This window comes from Acomys russatus, chromosome 13 (assembly GCF_903995435.1).
Source record: "Acomys russatus chromosome 13, mAcoRus1.1, whole genome shotgun sequence".
Lineage (NCBI taxonomy): Eukaryota > Metazoa > Chordata > Mammalia > Rodentia > Muridae > Acomys > Acomys russatus.
In genome coordinates this window covers 55,986,994-56,005,098 of record NC_067149.1, presented here as the reverse complement: position 1 = coordinate 56,005,098, position 18,105 = coordinate 55,986,994, and positions in this window count along the sequence as shown.

The following is an 18,105-nucleotide window of genomic DNA, read 5'->3' as shown; positions in this document are numbered from 1 at the left end:
GAGGAGGTATTTCCAGCCTGACTGAGTGGCAGTCAGAGAGCTTCTTTATTTATACAGAACTCAGTAGGCAGGGATAGACACGTGTTCCAAAACATAGAGAATGTAATTTTTCTGCTCAAACACATATTTTGACTTCTGCTTGGTCATAAGTTTTGTCATTACTGATAAACCATGACAGAAAAGAATTATCTTTTAAAATAATCTTTCCTCATCAACCACATAACCCAACTTTTACCAACATTGAAGTTTTAAGAGAATATTTTGACAAACACAACAGCCTGTTCTCAGGCTGGTTACCCTTGCAGTTCCAAAGGCACTAGACAGAAAAAAATTTTTTGATGCAGCCTGGACAGATTGTTTGGTCCTAAGTGGTGTATTATCAGCTTTTAATGGTCAAAGTGAAAATTATTACTAGGCCCAAGCAACATCTTCAGGTCAAAGTTGCTGCAGTTGTTATTCAATTTCTGCCATAAATACAATGTTTCTATTTTATTTATTTGTAGAATTTATGTATATATACATATATATGCATTATGTATATATACATATATACATATAATCTTGTCATTATTTGTTCCTTGTTCATATGACTCTATAGTAGCCTGTATGAGTTAACCTTTTCTAAGTAAGGGAGATATTAATATTTTATTGTTTTATAATTTGTCCACATGATTCTTTGTCCATCATTATAAGGAAGATTGGCTTTTAGTTTGATCTGTTGCCAACATCTGTAGTCTATGATATACAAGGGTATATTGCTTACTCTCACAAGTTTACTTTAGTTTGATTATCTTGTTCCTGAGTAAGGAACATATAAGGCAGATGTGTCTCATAAGGAGATCTCTGGCATAATTATTTGAGTCACAACCTGCATGGAATAAGGAACATGCTCAAGTCGGACTGCATAAGGATATGTCCCTACAAGTGAGAGGGGTAGTATGGTCAGGACATTCCTGAGGAAGCATAAAAGCAATGTTTCTGGGAGAGGGCATACATGATTCATAAGAAAAATTTCATCAATTCAATATCTCAAAATTGTACACAAATTAAAAGTACCCCAAGCTTTCAATTAGTAGAGATAATCAAAGCCAAAATGTGAGGGACTGTGCCACAGTGATTGTGTCAATCAGCTCAGATTTGCTGGAACTTGGTCAAATAGCTCTGCTGGCCTTATGATTTTCCCTATTCCAATTAGATAAGCCTGTGGGAAACACCTTTCATAATAGCCACAAAAAAGCCATAAAGGATCTTGGTATAACTCTAAGAAGATAAAAGACTTGTATGAAATAAACCTTCAGGTTTCTGAAAAAAAATTGATGATGTCAGATGATGGAAAGACCTGATATGATCATGGTTAGGTAGTATTAGCATGGTAAAAATGGCCAACCTACCAAAAGGAAGCTACAGATTCAATGCAAATCCCATCAATATATCAACATAATTATTTACAAGCCTTGAAAGAACAATCTTAAACCCCATTTTAAAAGACAAAAACCCCAGAATAGCCAAGACAAACCTGTACACCAAAAGATATCCTGGATGTATCTTAATCCTGGACCTCAAACTGTACTATAGAGCAACAGTAAGAAAAACTGCATGGTCCTTATATAGAAACAGACTGGTGGATCAATGGAATAAAAAAAGCCCAGCCAGACATATACACTTATGGATACTTGAATTTTGGCAAAGAAGCCAACACTATGCAATGGATGAAAGATTGCATCCTTACTAAATGGTGTTGGTCAAACTGGATGCCTACACATAGAAAAATCAAAATAGATCCATATTATCACCCTGCAGAAAACACAAGTTCAAGCAGATCAAGACCGTTAACATTGAACCACAAACACTAAAACTGTTAGAAGAGAAAGTGAGGAACAGAATTGAACCCATTGGCACAAGAGACAACTTCCTGAGCAGAACACAACCAGCTAAGGCTCTAAGGTCAACCATAGTAAATGGCACCTTATGACACTGAAAAGCTTCTGTAAAGTAAGAGACAGCGTCAATAAATCAAAAGGACAGCCTACAATAGGTAAAGATCTTCACTAACCATACATAGGACAGAGGGCTCATGTCCAATATTTAAAGGATTCAAGAAATTAAACATCAGCAAACCAAATAATACATATTTTAAAGAATGGATTACAGAGGTCAACAGAAATTCTTATCCAAAGAATATTGAAGAGTGGGGAATAACTTAGAGAAATGCTCAATGTCCTTAGCCATTGGGGCAATGCAAATAAAAGTGATTCATATTTCATCTTACAACTATTTGAGTAGTCAAGAAAAGAAAACTCAAATGACATCACATGCTGGTTAGGATATGGAGAAAGGAGAACACTCCTACATTTCTTGTGTACATGCAAACATGTACAACTGCTTTGGAAATCAATCTCATATTTCCTCAGAAAACTTAGAACATCTCTTTCAGAAGACCCATCTAGAGCATTCTTAGGCATATACCCAAAAGGTGCTCCAGCATACAACAAGGACATTTACTCAAATATGTATGTTGTGACATTATTCCTAACACTCAGAAAATGGAAACAACCAAGATATCCCTCAACCAAATAATTCATGGATTATGGTACATCAACACAGTGGAATAATATTCAACTATAAAAAACAATAACATTGTGAAATGTTTAGGCAAATGGGTGGAGCCTGAAAAGATCATCCTGAGTGAAGTATCTCAGACCCAGAAAAACATGAATGGTATATGCTCACTTATAAGGAGATATTGTTTATATAATAGAGGATATCCATATTACAGTCCACATAGCTAAGGTTGCTAAGTAACAAGGAGAACCCTAACCAGGAAGCTTAATTCTCATTCAAAAGAACAAATGCAATAGACATCAGAAGCAGTTGAAGAGATGGAACAGAATGGGAGCTTACCATAGGTGTCCTTTATCTAAAGGACTCCACCTTGCATGGGATCTGAGCAGAAGCTGAGTCTCACAGGCTAACATTGGGCAGAGCACATAGAGTTCTATGGAAGAGTGAGGTGATAGAAGAATGCTGAGGAGACAGGAGCTCCACCAGAAGACCAACAAAGCCTACATATCTGGACCAGATGCTGCAAACAAGGTACAAGCATAGAAGACTTAGATGCCCGCTCTGCTCTAATATGGCAAATATGCAGCTAAGTCTCACTATGGGTCTCTTGGTGAGAGGAGCAGAAACTGTTCCTTCCATGAACTCTGTTGTCTGGTCTTTGACACTTCCCCCTGTCAGTTGTCTAACTATACCAGAAGAAGAGTATGCAGACAGTCTTGATGAGTCTTGACAGTCTGGGTAAGGTGAAAGGGGAGAAAGGCTTCCTGGTCTCTGAGCATTAGGGAAAGGGCATAGGGAGGAAGAGGAGGGATAATGGGATTGGGAGTAGATGAGGGAAGGGACTACAGTTAGAATGTAAAGTGAAGAAATTTTAAAAATTAAATTAAGAAAATACACAAGACATTCCTATGGACTACATCTTAAAAATCTAATCAGAGCACTCCCGCTGCCGTGATGTTCGGACCTCCAAAATATATAAAGAACTCAAGAAATTAAACACCACCAAACCGAATAACCCAATTGAGAAATGGGGCTTGGAACTAAACAGAGAATTCTCAACAGAGGAGTATCAAATGGCTGAGAAACACTTAAGAAATGCTCAACCTCCTTAGTCATCAGAGAAATGCAAATCAAAACAACTCTGAGATTCCATCTTACACCCATCAGAATGGCTAAGATCAAAAACTCAAGCGACACCACATGCTGGCGAGGATGTGGGGAGAGAGGAACACTCCTTCATTGCTGGTGGGAATGCAAACTAGTACAGCCACTTTGGAAATCTATCTGGTGCTATCTCAGAAAAATGGGAATAGGGCTTCCTCAAGACCCAGCTATTCCATTCCTTGGAATATACCCAGAAGATGCTCCAGCACACAAGAAGAAAATTTGCTCAACCATGTTCATAGCAGCCTTATTCATAATAGCCAGAACATGGAAACAGCCTAAGTGTCCCTCAGTAGAAGAGTGGATAAAGAAACTGCGGTACATATACACTATGGAATACTACTCAGCTATTAAAAACAAGGAATTCCCGAAATTTGTGGATAAATGGATTGAGCTAGAAATGATCATAATGAGTGAGTTAACCCAGAAGCAGAAAGAATCAAATGGTATATACTCACTTATATCTGCATACTAGCCCAAGGGGCATGTCCCACAAAAGCCTTCACTTACCAGGAAACTGGGACAGAGGGGAAGGCATCCTATTGGGACTCTAAATGAGAGACGCATGGGAGAACAGCAAAATAAAAGGATACAGAGGGTCCTAGAAATCTACAAGTAGAACAGTATCATAGGCAGATTTGGGCCCAGGGGTCCCACTCAAGCTAAGGCACCAGCCAAGGACAATACAGGAGGTAAACTTTAAACCCCTTCCCAGATCTAGCCAATGGTCAGAATATTCTCCACAGTTGAGTGGAGAGTGTGATTCGACTTTCTCACGTACTCTGGTGCCTCACATTTGACCATGTCCCCTGGAGGGGGAGACCTGGTGGCACTCAGAGGAAGGACAGCAAGTAGCCAAGAAGAGACTTGATACCCTATGAGAATATATAGGGGGATGTAATCCCCCTCAGGAACAGTCATAGGGGAGGGGAATAATGGGAAAAGGGGGGGGGAGGAATGGGAGGTTACAAGGGATGGGATAAACATTGAGATGTAACAAGAATAAATTAATAAAAAAAATAAATAAATAAATAAAACAAAAGCAAAAAAAATAAATGAAATGGACAATTTTCTTGAGAGACTCCACTTACCAAAGTTGAATCAAGATGAGGTAAACAAATTAAAAAGTGATATATCTTCTGCAGAGATAGAAGCATTCATCAAAAGTCTCCCATCAAAAAATAAAGTAGCCCAGGGACAGATGGTTTCATACAGAATTCTACCGGACCTTAAAAGCAGAGTTAATACAACTGACCTAAGGGCTCTAGGTCAAGGGATCACAGTTTTGTTATCATGCTTAGGGGCTATAATATCTACATCTAAATGATACATACAATGTTTCTCTTTCCATGTCTGGACTATCTTATTCAGGATAATTTCTTTCTAGTGTCATCCGTTTGCCTGAAATTTTCATGATGTCATATTTTAACAGCTGTGTAATTCTCCAAAGTGTAAGTTTAACATATTTCTTTATCCACTCTTTGGTTGACAGAAATCTAACTTATTTCCAACTTCTAACAATATGAGTGATATATGTGGCTATTATAAAATTATATAATATTATAATTATGTATTATGTATTGTATAATATAATGTTATAAATTATATATTGTATTACTATTATACACAGGATTACATTTTTCTATGTTGATTCCTCAGCTCTGGGATAACAAATACTTGATTATGGTAGGTGATCTTTCTGTGTGGTTGGATTCTATTTATGGGCATTTTAATGATACTTCTGAATCAATATTTATAAAAGATATGTCTATAAATCTTTTTATTTCATCTTCACATTGCTTGCTTATAATTTTGTTTGTAGTCACATAAAAATAAATTTGGCAACGTTTCTTTTTCTATTGTGTGGAATATTTTGTTGAGCATTTGTATTAGCATTTATTTGAAAGTCTGGTAGAATTGTGAGCTAAAATTGTTTGACTCCTGCTTTTTTCTGGTTGGGAGATTTTAATGACTGATTCTATTTTCTTTAGGTTTTATATGTCTATTTTCTTTTTATTTGATTTACTTTGGTAAGGAATATCTACCAAGAAAATTGTTCATTTCATGTAGATTTTCCAGTTTTGTAGAGTACATTTTTTTGAAGTATAACCTATTAATTCTTTGAAATACCTCAATTTCTGGTGTTATGTCTTGTTTTCTTATGTTATTACAATGTATTCAGATTATCATCTTGTTTGTGTCTTTGCATTCCCACCCTCCCTCCTTTTTCTGCCCTATTCCCCTCCTCTAGACTTCTAACAGAAAGGGACTACCTCCCCCATCATATGACCACAGCCTATCAGGTCTCACCTAGATAGCCTGTTTCTCCTTTCTCTGTGTGCTCTCTGAGTCTCCCTACAAAGGGGAAGTGATGTAATGAAAGCACCAGAGTTCATGTCAGAGGGAATCTCTGCACCCTCCACAACCATGGAGAATAAGCTGTTTCTCCATTGACTATATCTGAACAGCTGGTCTATATTCACAGCATGCATTGTCCTTGATTGGTGCAAGAGTTTGTGCAGGCCCCCTCAGTCCATACTGCTGGACTTGGTGTTTTTTGTGGGGCTCCTGAACCCTTTGGGTTGTTCCATTCCCCCATTCTTCCATTCCACTCTCATTACTCCACTTAAGAGGCCAGCGGCAAGTGTCAGCAACTCACACATGAATTATTTTATTCAGTACAAGGCAACTTCTTAAGATCCAATAGACACTGCCTGGAGGATTCCTTTTCCAAATAAAGCATTAGCATTCTCCTCCTTGTCCAAGGCTCTGATTTCCAGAGGGCTCAAGTAATAAAAACATTCTACCGTACAGAACTGTTGTGAAAGCTAAGATAGACAATGTGCCTAGTACAGGTCTGGCAAGCAAGGGGCATTATAAATTATCCAGCTTAATCCTTCTATGGCTATCTTGCAAGACGCATGATAGGAGCTAGAATGTGAGGATGAGACTTTCAGAGGCCACAGGGAATTCACAGCAATGATCACAGCGTCCTTCTGCCATGCATGTTCTTAATTATTTACAGTTCCACTACTGCAGGAAACAGTGAAGCTCAGAATCGTGAAAGCGCAACTTCTCTATGTGGGAACCATGACAGGGCATACATATTCCCTTGAACCATTGGTGTGTAGCAGAGTTTTCTTTCTGAGCTCAGTAAGTGTTTTGTTGTTGTTTTGTCTTGTTTTTTTATTGACTGCTGTGTGCAAATAGAATATCCAGACCCCAGAAGTGAACATGGGAAAAGTAACCTTTCCACTTCCTTAACCCTCCATCTCTTAATTGTCTGTTCCTTGGCTTATTGACATGCTGGACTCTGAGCTACGTTTGGTGCTGTATGTAAAGGCTGGACACACTCCTTTTCCCCCAGGTGTTTGTTCTCTAAGAGGAGTTCAAAACCATGTACGCTTTATGCCATAAACCTAAAGATAGAGATCAGAAAATTCTGTTTTCAGAGAGGAGGGAGCAGCCAACACAAACTGAGAAATCAGAAATGACTCCGTGGATGAGGAAGTGTGGCTGAGAATATAAGATAATCAAGTATCTCCCCAGGAGAAGATTGCAGGGAGAGACACCTAGATAGTGGTGCACATGACGCCCAGCAACAAGGAAATATGTGGAGATTTCTTGTGTCAAAATAGTAACTTGAAGTTCAAAGGCTGATGTGACAAAAGATGACGAGAAAAATTATATTGAGTCAAATTATGTAATTTAGGTGAGCTATTGTTTCTTAGTGGATGTAAGAAGTTATTTGTGAATCTTTGTGGTTCAGTGTAACCCCTATAGAGTTTAATTTCTTTGTTTTAACTTTATTGAAAATAGATTATTTTCTCACACACACAAAAAAAATCCAATAGGCACATATGAAGAAATGGCCCAGCAAGTACAGACTAGCATGTAGGCAAATTATTCTATATTTAAATTCCCATCTCTACAAAATACCCTACCTAAACCCTATGTGTACACATCCCTTTTTATTAGACACGAATTTTTAATCATATCATAACAATAGCAAATCTTCAGACAGAAAACCTATTAGTTATTGCAGCTGTCCACACTACCATAGCTAATGCTGACATGTATTGATGGCATTTAGGATGTTTCTATAGTAAGTGTCTTAAATTCTCCTGTTTTCACACAGCCACAAGTTCTCTTCAAGGATACTAAATATCCAAACATGGATTCTGTGATCAGGTTCATAGTCTTTCCTGTGGTCAGACAAATAATATTTTTATGTCTGTTGTCAATTATGCATATATTCCATGTCTCTAAGAGACATTATTTTTTCCAATGAAGTACATAATTTCCCCATTACATCTGCTGTAAAGTTTTAGTAACTCCATTCATCCAGTCATGTCTGCTGCTAAACTGAACTTATTCTGCTTGCCTAAGTTCAAGTGTCTTGTGCTCATAACAGCCCATGAGCCATTCAATTAGTCATTCGTATACTGATCCTAAACTCTAGTTTTCCAAATAGCTACTAGTTACAAAAAGGCATTTTTTATTTAAGAGGCATCATTTTTCCAGATGTACCAAAACAATGAAACATGAAAATTGAAGGAGCATTCACTCTTATTCTAAACCATGAAGTTTCTTGTGAAAATGAGAAACTGTTAAATTGATGCTTGAAAGATGATCTGCTCTAATAATAGTTAATTTACAGATTGGAATGTAATAGATTCTTCTGGAGTCCAAAACGAATAAAATTGATCAAATGATATTTGATATTTTCAATCATAAAAGAACAAAATGAATACATGACTGGACATAGGGATACACCTTAACAACCAAATTCTGTGAACAAAAACCTCCACGGATATCCATGAGTTTATCCATGTTGTTCTTATGAGGATTCAGGCCAACAAAGGATACGTAGTGAGTTCCTATTACATTAATAATGTATAATGTGAATCTCAATTTAAAAATTAAAATAATGATTACTCTGGAAAAAACACTTTACTACAATTAAAAGAATTATGGGCACACATCATCATATATTACACATGAATAAGAGACTTACAGTGCTATGTCATTTTTATCTGTTGTGCTTCATTTACTAACAGATTTTTATTTTTATGCAATTTTTAAATGACTATTCTTCTAGAATGGACTTTGTGCCTGGTGTCAAGACCAGAGTTCTTCTCTGGTCTTAACAAAATGATGTAGCACTTGGGGGCAAAGATCAAGCCAAGGAGTGCTGTACTGGAAGCCAAGATAGAGAAGACTTCCATGGCCACCATGAGCTTCCCCTTTGTGCTGTGGTAGACAGGAAGGAAGGTGACCCACACACAGAAGAATACCTGCATGCTGAATGACAGGAACTTGGCTTCATTGAATGTGTCTGGCAGATTCCTAGACAAGTAGGCCAAGCCATAGCTCAGAAGTGCCAAAAAGCAGAGGTATCCCAGGACACAGTGGAAGGCAACTTCTGAACCCTTGTTGCACAGAAGGATGATGTGACCATGTTCAGCATGAGCATCTTGATCAGTGAAGGGTGGAGATGTAAGCAGCCAGATCCCACAGAGAACAAGTTGGATGAGTGTGCAGATGGGAATGATGAGATTAGGGGCCCTTGATACCATCAACCACCTCATCCATCAACCACCTCACCATTCTAGCTGGAACAGTGACCTTGAAGGCAAGAACCACTGTAATAGCTTTAGCCAACACTGTGGAGAGAGCCACAGTGAACAAAATTGCAAATGCTGTCTGCTGCAAGATGAATGTGGTTGTGTTGGGCTGGCCAATGAAGAGCAAGGAAACAGATGATGAGGGTCAAAAGCAGGGTGTAGCTGAGAGTCCTATTATTGGCCTTGACAATGGGTGTGTCTCTGTGTTTCACAAAGACTAAAAGAACCCCAGCTGTGGGTGCAGAGAAGCACAGTGCTGTGATGGAGAAAGCCATGCCCAAGGGATCTTCATAGGCCAAAAAGGTCACAGATTTCGGGAGGCAGTGGTTCTTCTCTGAGTTTGCATAGTGACTTTCTGGACACCTCACACAGTGATTCATATCTATTCAGAAATGAAGAAGACTGAATCAATGCTTCCTGTTTGAATTGCCTCCTAAGCTGTTACTCGGCTTCAGCTCACTGAGATACTTCCATAATCACCTTCATTTATTGTTTGAGACAGAAATATTTAAGTACCCTGTGAATCATTTCACATCTATACAGCCCTCATTGCCTATGTTTACAAAAATTAAAGAAGGCCAATACTTTTTCCTTATCCTTGTTTGCTTTCTCTGAACTTTTTAATTTTTGCATGTATTTTATAATTCATAGTAGTAGAGAATTATTTTGTATAACCTGAATTTCATTTGGTCATCACCTTATGAAAAATGGCTAATGCTAGAAATGTATTTTGTACAATACGGCTACTATTCTCTGCCATTCATTTCCTAAAATGGTATTCTCTGATTTTTGGCCTATATTTACTTATTTTCATAAAATCCCTTGGGTCCTTCAATTTAGCTCATAAAATATTTTGCAATACTAAATACCATAACCTTCATGAAATTTAAATCCTTCCCTAGTAATAGTTTGTTATATCTACCTATGGTATTAGTTTTAAACATAGAAGAAGAGACCTACTGAAATATTTCTAGGTATCCAAAAGGGAAACTTTCAATACTCAACTCCTGAACATTTGTGATTTTATCTAGAATTCCAAAACATAAACATCTTTATTTATAATGCAATATTTGTATTTTATTATGCCTTATGTATTTTTTAATCATATTACCTCAGCAATGAATTTTCTCTGTTTTATATTTTCAGGTAAGATTTATCAATTTACTTTTAAAAAAATCTAATCTCTCCTTTGATATCTTGAGTTATTTTCTTTAGTGATCATTGATCATGGAACACTACTCAATTTTTCTCAAATATTTTCTAAAGCTTATCACACAGTCCCCTACTTATGTTTCTATTATTAGTTATTATATTGTTTATATAATTGTCTTTATATTGTAGAATATATGCATCAATTATCAAATTACATGTCTTCTTAATTAACTTTCATGATATATATTTTATTAACTTTTTATGTAAGAATGATTATATTGCTTCATTGAAATTTTGAATTCCGTATGTTATCATGTCTGTTTTCTGTCTATATCTAATTACACATGTTTCAAAATACAGTCACTAAAAGAATATTGTTTAGGATTCTGTATCCTTGACTGAAGTGATCCTACACTGTGCATATTGAATATATTTGTGGATCTACTATGTAGCTAATGTGCAGAGGAGGAATATTTATTGAAATAGTATTTCATACATGTTACTATGAACACACATGAGATTTTCTGGTTTGGGGAGGCCATTCACAGAAGAAGGAACTCAGTGCTTCCATTTTCCTTAATCTATTTACTGTCACAGAGCCTTTTAAAATTTTGTCTAGGTACATTAACAGTTAACAATGTCATCCTTAATCAAAGAAGCCTCCCTTCACAGTGATCTGTGATAAGGGATGGAAAATATGACTGTGGAATATCCCGAGAATAGGTGATGATTTAATCCCCATTCATAAACAAGAATTTTAAACCATCCATTTCAATTTTCAGGGAATATAATGGAAATGAAGACAAAATGAATATAATATGGGAACTACAAATTGCCTGTTTCCAGACAACACATTCATTGCACTAAGGAACTATGAACAACTATGGATAAGTATCCTGGTTGAGTAAGAAGAATGCATAAAGTATCTTACCCATCCCTGCTAAACAATCTCCTGCAAAAAATATACAAAGAGAGGAGAATTAATCACTTAACTTGTGTAACAGCAGACGAATATATGAGGCTCCAAGATACAGTATGAAACCAATGGTCATGAAGATGACCATAAATAAGCCAAATATGTCACATGAAAAATTGAAAAACAAAGTCATAAAACTAGTATAGGGGCAATTAAGGATGTGAAGACTTGGCAAGCATTAGTAGAAGGGAACATACCTCGGATATATTGAGTACATGTAGGAAGCTGTAAAAGAGAGAACTTGATCAAAAATAAGCCAAATAGAGGCTGTTCCTCGAAGAATACCAGGTGAATTGGACGCAGATCTACTTTTTTGTTCCCCAGATCCTACCCCTCAATCACATCTTTAGCAGTACAAGAAAACACAAGCTGTGGCCTCATTCCACCCTGCCCTTATCCCCTCCTGTTTAACCTCCCACTACTTTTGCTGTGTCTCAGCTTCCATTTTCAGGAGGAATCGCTAGTAAGGAACAGGCCATGCCTGATAGAAAACCAGGTAGGGTTCCCCCAGACTTTCTCCTCTCTGTCTTCCTAACCAAGCCCTTGATCTCATCCTGTGCTCAGCAACAGAACAGTCTTGTCAAACTTCCTGGCCTTGTGATCCTACTTCATGTATATTCCACAGATCTTCCCCCTTTAAAGTAAGTAGGAGTTACTTTAAAAGCCTGTGCCCCAACAAATTGGAAAATCTAAAAGGAATTGATAGTTTTTCATCAGAAACCACTTACAAAATTTAAATCAAGGTCAGATGAATGACTTAAACAGAGCAATAACTGGTAGTCAAACAGAAGCTGTTATTAAAGTCTCCCAAAGCAAAACAGCCCAAGGCAAGGTGCATAGAGTGCAGAGTTCTCCTAGGTTTTGATAGAAGATTTAATGCCAATACTCCTCATTACTCCACAAGAAGAAATAAGGAAAACTTCCCAATTCATTTTCTGAGGCCACAGTTACCCCAATACTCAACCCACATAAAGTCTCAATAAATGAAAAACAATTACAGGCAAATTTCCTTATGACCTTAGATGCAAAAGTATTCAAAAATTACTTGATTTCAGTGAGAATGCATTAAGTTTATCTTTATTTGTTTTGATATTTTATAGGCTTGCTGTATATTGTCTTGATTGTGCCTAAAATTTGCTGTAACTTTAACATGAAGGGTAATATATGGACCTTGATGTGATAGAAGCTCCACAAAAGACCAAAAGAGCCAAATAACCAGGGCACAGAGAGATTTGTGGAGACTGAAGCACCAACCTAGGCCTCCTTCACAGATGTAGCCAATTTCCACCTCAGACTTTATGTGGTTCCCCTCGTAAGAGAAGTAGCGGCTGTCTATGACATGGATCCTGTTGCTTACTTCACCCTGGAGGGTCTGATTTGCCAGGACACAGGGTAAGTGGGTGTGCAAGGTCCTAATGAGATGCTCCTTGATGTCCTGGAATTGGTTGGTTGTAGGGGGCCTAAGCTGAGGAGTAGTAAAGGAAAGGGTGTGGTGGAAGGAGAGTGGTACCAGGAGGGGAGTGGGGATGGTGGGACAATTAGGATGTAAAATAAGTAAGTAAATTAATTAATTTTTTGTTTTTTTAATTTTTAATTATTAATTTATTCTTGTTACATCTCAATGGTTATTCCATCCCTTGTGTCCTCCCATTCTTCCCTCCCTCCTCTTTTCCCCTTATTCCCCTCCCCTATGACTGTTCCTGAGGGGGATTACCTCCCCCTGTATATTCTCATAGGGTATCAAGTCTCTTCTTGGCTACTTGCTGTCCTTCCTCTGAGTGCCACCAGGTCTCCCCCTCCAGGGGACATGGTCCAATGTGAGGCACCAGAGTACGTGAGAAAGTCATATCCCACTGTCCACTCAAGTGTGGAGACTGTTCTGACCATTGGCTAGATCTGGGTAGGGGTTTAAAGTTTACCGCCTGTATTGTCCTTGGCTGGTGCCTTAGTTTGAGCGGGACCCCTAAACAGAGCACATAAATAGCCCGATTTTTATTTTTTATTTTTTACAAAATGTCTAAAGTACATAATGGAAAATAAAAAGCAGTTTGATCAAATAGTAATGGTAATGGATTTCTCCTTGATATGTAAGTGACAGTTTCCTAGTCATCACCTTACACAAAACTCAACACTCAATGGATCAAAACCTCACTATAAAAGAATACATACTGTACCTGATAGAAGAGACTTGGGAACAGGTAAACACACACTTTTAGAACATAACATAATATAACAGGCACTAATGTGAACAATTATTTAATGTGATCTTAGGGAACCGAAAAAAAATTTTGTAAGGCAAACAACTTAGTCATTTAAAAAAGCAGTGCCATACAAAATGATAATTTTTTTATGAACTGCACATCTGATAATGCACTGATGTCCAGAACATGGAAAGAACTCAAGAAACTAGACATCAGAAATCCCAATAACCTAACTAAAAAACATTGTTGTACATATCTGTACAAAATTGTTCACTAAAAGAAGCACAAATGGCTGAAATTTTAAAGAAATGTTCAACATTGTTATGCATCATGGAAAACTCATGTAAATAAAAAAATCTTTGATATTACTTCCTATACATGACAAAATGGCCAAGATCTATATTCCAAGCAATACCACATGTTGGCAAGGCTATGGAGCAAAGTGAAAATGTCTCTAATATTGGTAGGCATTCAGGATTGCATAACCACTATAGAAATCAATACTGCAGTTACTCAGAATGTTTTGAATTGATCTACCTCAAAACCTAGCTATGTAACTATTGGGCATACATAGAAAGAACACTCAATCCTAGCACAGTACAACATGATCCAACATATTCATTGTAGCTTTACCCGTAATAGCCAGAAACTGGAAATAGCCTAGATGTCCCTCAACAAAAGAATGCATAAAGAATGTGTTAAACTTACACATTGGAGAATTACTCAGGTTTGAAAAAATATGATATCATGAAATTTGCAGGCACGTGGATAAAACTAGAAAAAAATCATCCTGAGTGAGATAACCAAGAACCAGAAATACAAATATGGTATGAATCACTTATAAGTAGATACATGTCTTTCAGTAAATGATAATCAAGCTACGATTCACTAAACTAGAGATTTTAGCAGAGTGGTTCCTAAACTTTTAATGCTCTGACTCTTTAATTCTGTTCATTTTGTTGTGATCCACAGGCATAAAAATAATTTTTGTTACCTTATCACTACAATTTAGCTACTCATATGAATTGTAATTAAAATATCTTGCTCCCCATACCCCATGGTCTTTTTTAATTTTAATTTTATTAATTATTCAGATTACAACTCAATTGTTATCCCATCACTTGTATCCTCCCGTTCCTCCCTCCCTCTCGCTTTCACCCTATTCCCCTAGCCTAGGTCTAAGACCAAGGAGGACCTCCTCCCTTATTATATGGTCATAGGCTATCAATTCTCATCTTGGTAGCCTGCTTATTCTTTCTTTGAGTACCCCATGGTCTTAAGCAACACCTATGAAAGTGACTTTGAAGTCTCACAGATTGAAAACCACTGGGTTAGGTAAAGCACCATCTAGTGAGAATAAATGTATCTCCCTAGGATGGGGAAATGAATATATTTTACAAGCCGACTGGAGGCAGCTGGAGAAAAGATCATGAGAGTGGAGATGGAATGGACATAGTGTTGGAACAAATAGCTAGATGTGGGGATGACATATGTGTTTATGTAGAAATATTTTTGAATCTATGAAGGGGACCCTATTGAGAACTCCTAAATAATAGAGGATAAAGGACCTAAGCTCACCATCTCTTATAGCTAGGCAAGGCTTTTATTGGTGGGAATGAGTGCATTCAATTGAATTTTTGGCCAAGGAGGTCCCATGAAAATCCCCAAACAATATAGGCTGATGCAAAGAGATTTTTACTCTCCACAAGCTGCAACTGATAGAATGGCACCTTCTTGCAGAGAACCACTTACATACAACTCATTGGACATGGAGAAGTGGAGTTGGTGCCCACACAGATAATTTACCTGTGTTATATCACTTTGGTGTATTATGCTACTCTCCACACTGAAGAAAGGGAAATACGGACACCAACTCAGCCACAGAAACTTTGACCTATAATGTTCCCTGCCTATAAAATATGCTAGGGCAGTGGTACCACAGAACTTGTGAGAGAGGTCAAACAACGTCTTATCTGATTAAAGGCACAATCCATGAGAAGAAGCTTATGACATACAGTGCTAGGGTAATAAAGAGCAAGTGACTAAACATCACAGAGACCTAGGATAAAACCCAGGTCAACTTGTCTAAAGAACCATTAAGATGATTCATAATGATATACTGTCATTGTCATAGATATGTTACTTGTCCAATTGTCATCAGAGAGACTTCCTCTAACAGCAGATAGTAATACATGCAGAGCAACAGCCAGATATAATTTGAAGAATTTCTAAATTAGAAGTCTCCATCAAATACCTCTCCTCAGAGTTAAAGAATCCAACAGAGGAGGAAGTCAGAAGTTTATAAAATTCAGAGAGGTTAGAGGGCACCAGGAAAACAAGGACCTCTGAATCAAATTAGGAAGGTGCACATGAGCTCACAGAGACTGAAGCAGCAGGAAGGAATTCTACATGCATCTACAGAAGGTCCTCTGATATGTCTTTTATCAATTGGTTTAGTATTATAATGAGACTACTGACTATGAGAATAAATTGTCTCTGAGTCTTTTGCCTCCACTTTGAACAATTTTCCTTCTCTTGGGTTGTAGTGCCCAACTACAATATGTTAGTTTTTCCTTATAATTTTTGATGTGTCTGGTTGTTATGTTTTTTTTCTAAAGAGAGACAAAAAGGGAGTGTTTCCACACCAAAGGAGATGTGTGGAGGGAGTGTGAGGAGTAGTGGGAGGGGAAACTATAATCAGGATATGTTCAGGATATGTTCTATGAAAGAATTGTTTTCAATAAAAGAGAAGAAATTACATAAAAACAAGCAATGAATTTGAAAGAAAGCAAGGAGGAGTTTATGGAAGTACTTGGAAAGAGAAAAAGATATGATTAATTACAATTTTAAAACTAAAAACATACGAAAAAGGAAAATATAAACCAAGCCCTTCAGTTCAACAGAGCAGAGGTGCCAAGATGAGTACCAGATTTCACGCTAAAATATATTCTGGTCTGATTTATTTAAGAGAAATTTGAGTATATTTAAACTACAAGCTTACTTTAATATGGTGATAAGGAGTAACTTCAATATAGCACTTTTAACAAAAGGCCACATGGATCAAACTCCACACAGTATGATCCTTGAATTAGTATCTTCACAGTTTCAATACCAGTTGATATGCCAACATGGATATTTGAATTATAATATTTGTCCGTAGAAACAGTTTTAACAATATAAAAGAGCATATATGGTTGCATATGTTCTTTATTTTAAAATATAGTTTTAAAACTTAAGAGAACAATGCTGCATTTCCCCTAAGTGGGGCTGGGTGGGTTTTTGTTTGCTCTCTTGTGCTACAGATGCTTATTTTCACTGGGAATTGCTTATAAGTTATTATTGGCCTTATTCAGAGAGAAAACCAGGTTGGACTCAGAGTTCTCTCCCTTTTCCTTTATTTTTCTTTCATAGATATGGAGATATTCTTCTTTTTAACCTATATGGAAGAGTATGTGGAGATAGATATCTAAAATTAAGAGACATTGAGGAGTTGTATGGAAAAGCAACACAGTACAAGTTACTAAGAATATATGAATATATGAAAGAAAATTTAATAAGGATCAGCAAATATTGGGGAGCCAAACCATCTAGATATCTCTAGCCTCAAAATGAAAGTTCCATTATCAAATGACTTGCATATAATTGTTGGCCAAAAATGCTCCACTAGAACACCCAAACAATCCAGAATATTGACAAGGTCAGTTTTTGCTTTCCATAAACTGATTATAGGCTCTATGGCTGAAGATAAGACCTCATAGCTAACTGAACATGGAGAATTCAAAATGATGCCTACCTAGAGCATTCACCACTGCTGTCTAGTTTTCATAGCACTGAGCGGGTTCTCTGCATAGCATCAGAGCAGAAAAGAAAGTATCATCACAGCTATAGGCAGTGTGCCTGAGAATACACTGGTGCAATAGTGGCACAAAATTTTGGGAAAAAAAAAAACACTGGAATTGAAATCTACTCCACGACATGTAACCCATGCCTGACACTCTCAGGGTAGCAAAACCCTGGGATTAAAAAGGAATAGAATTATGAAGCAAACAATTCTTTTCTATTAACAAAAACATAATAGCATAATTGACTCCTAATGACATTCTTATATACATATAAATCAATAGTTTTCTCATTTTTCATCAGAGAATCATTGTCCTACAGTAGAAGGGAATAAATACAGAAACTCCCAAATGAACAATGTGAAGAGAGGGACAGATTTTGAAATAATTAGCTACAAAATAGGTAACTCTATAAAATCTCTTTTTTCAGGGATGAGTGAACACTGCAGAAAGTGATTTAGAAACATTGTAAGAACCAGTGATAAAAGAAAACATCAGAAAAGAAAGTCATCTTTATCTAGGTAGACTTATATACCTATGAACTCATGGAGAGTCTGACATCGTGAAAATGTCCTGTACATGTA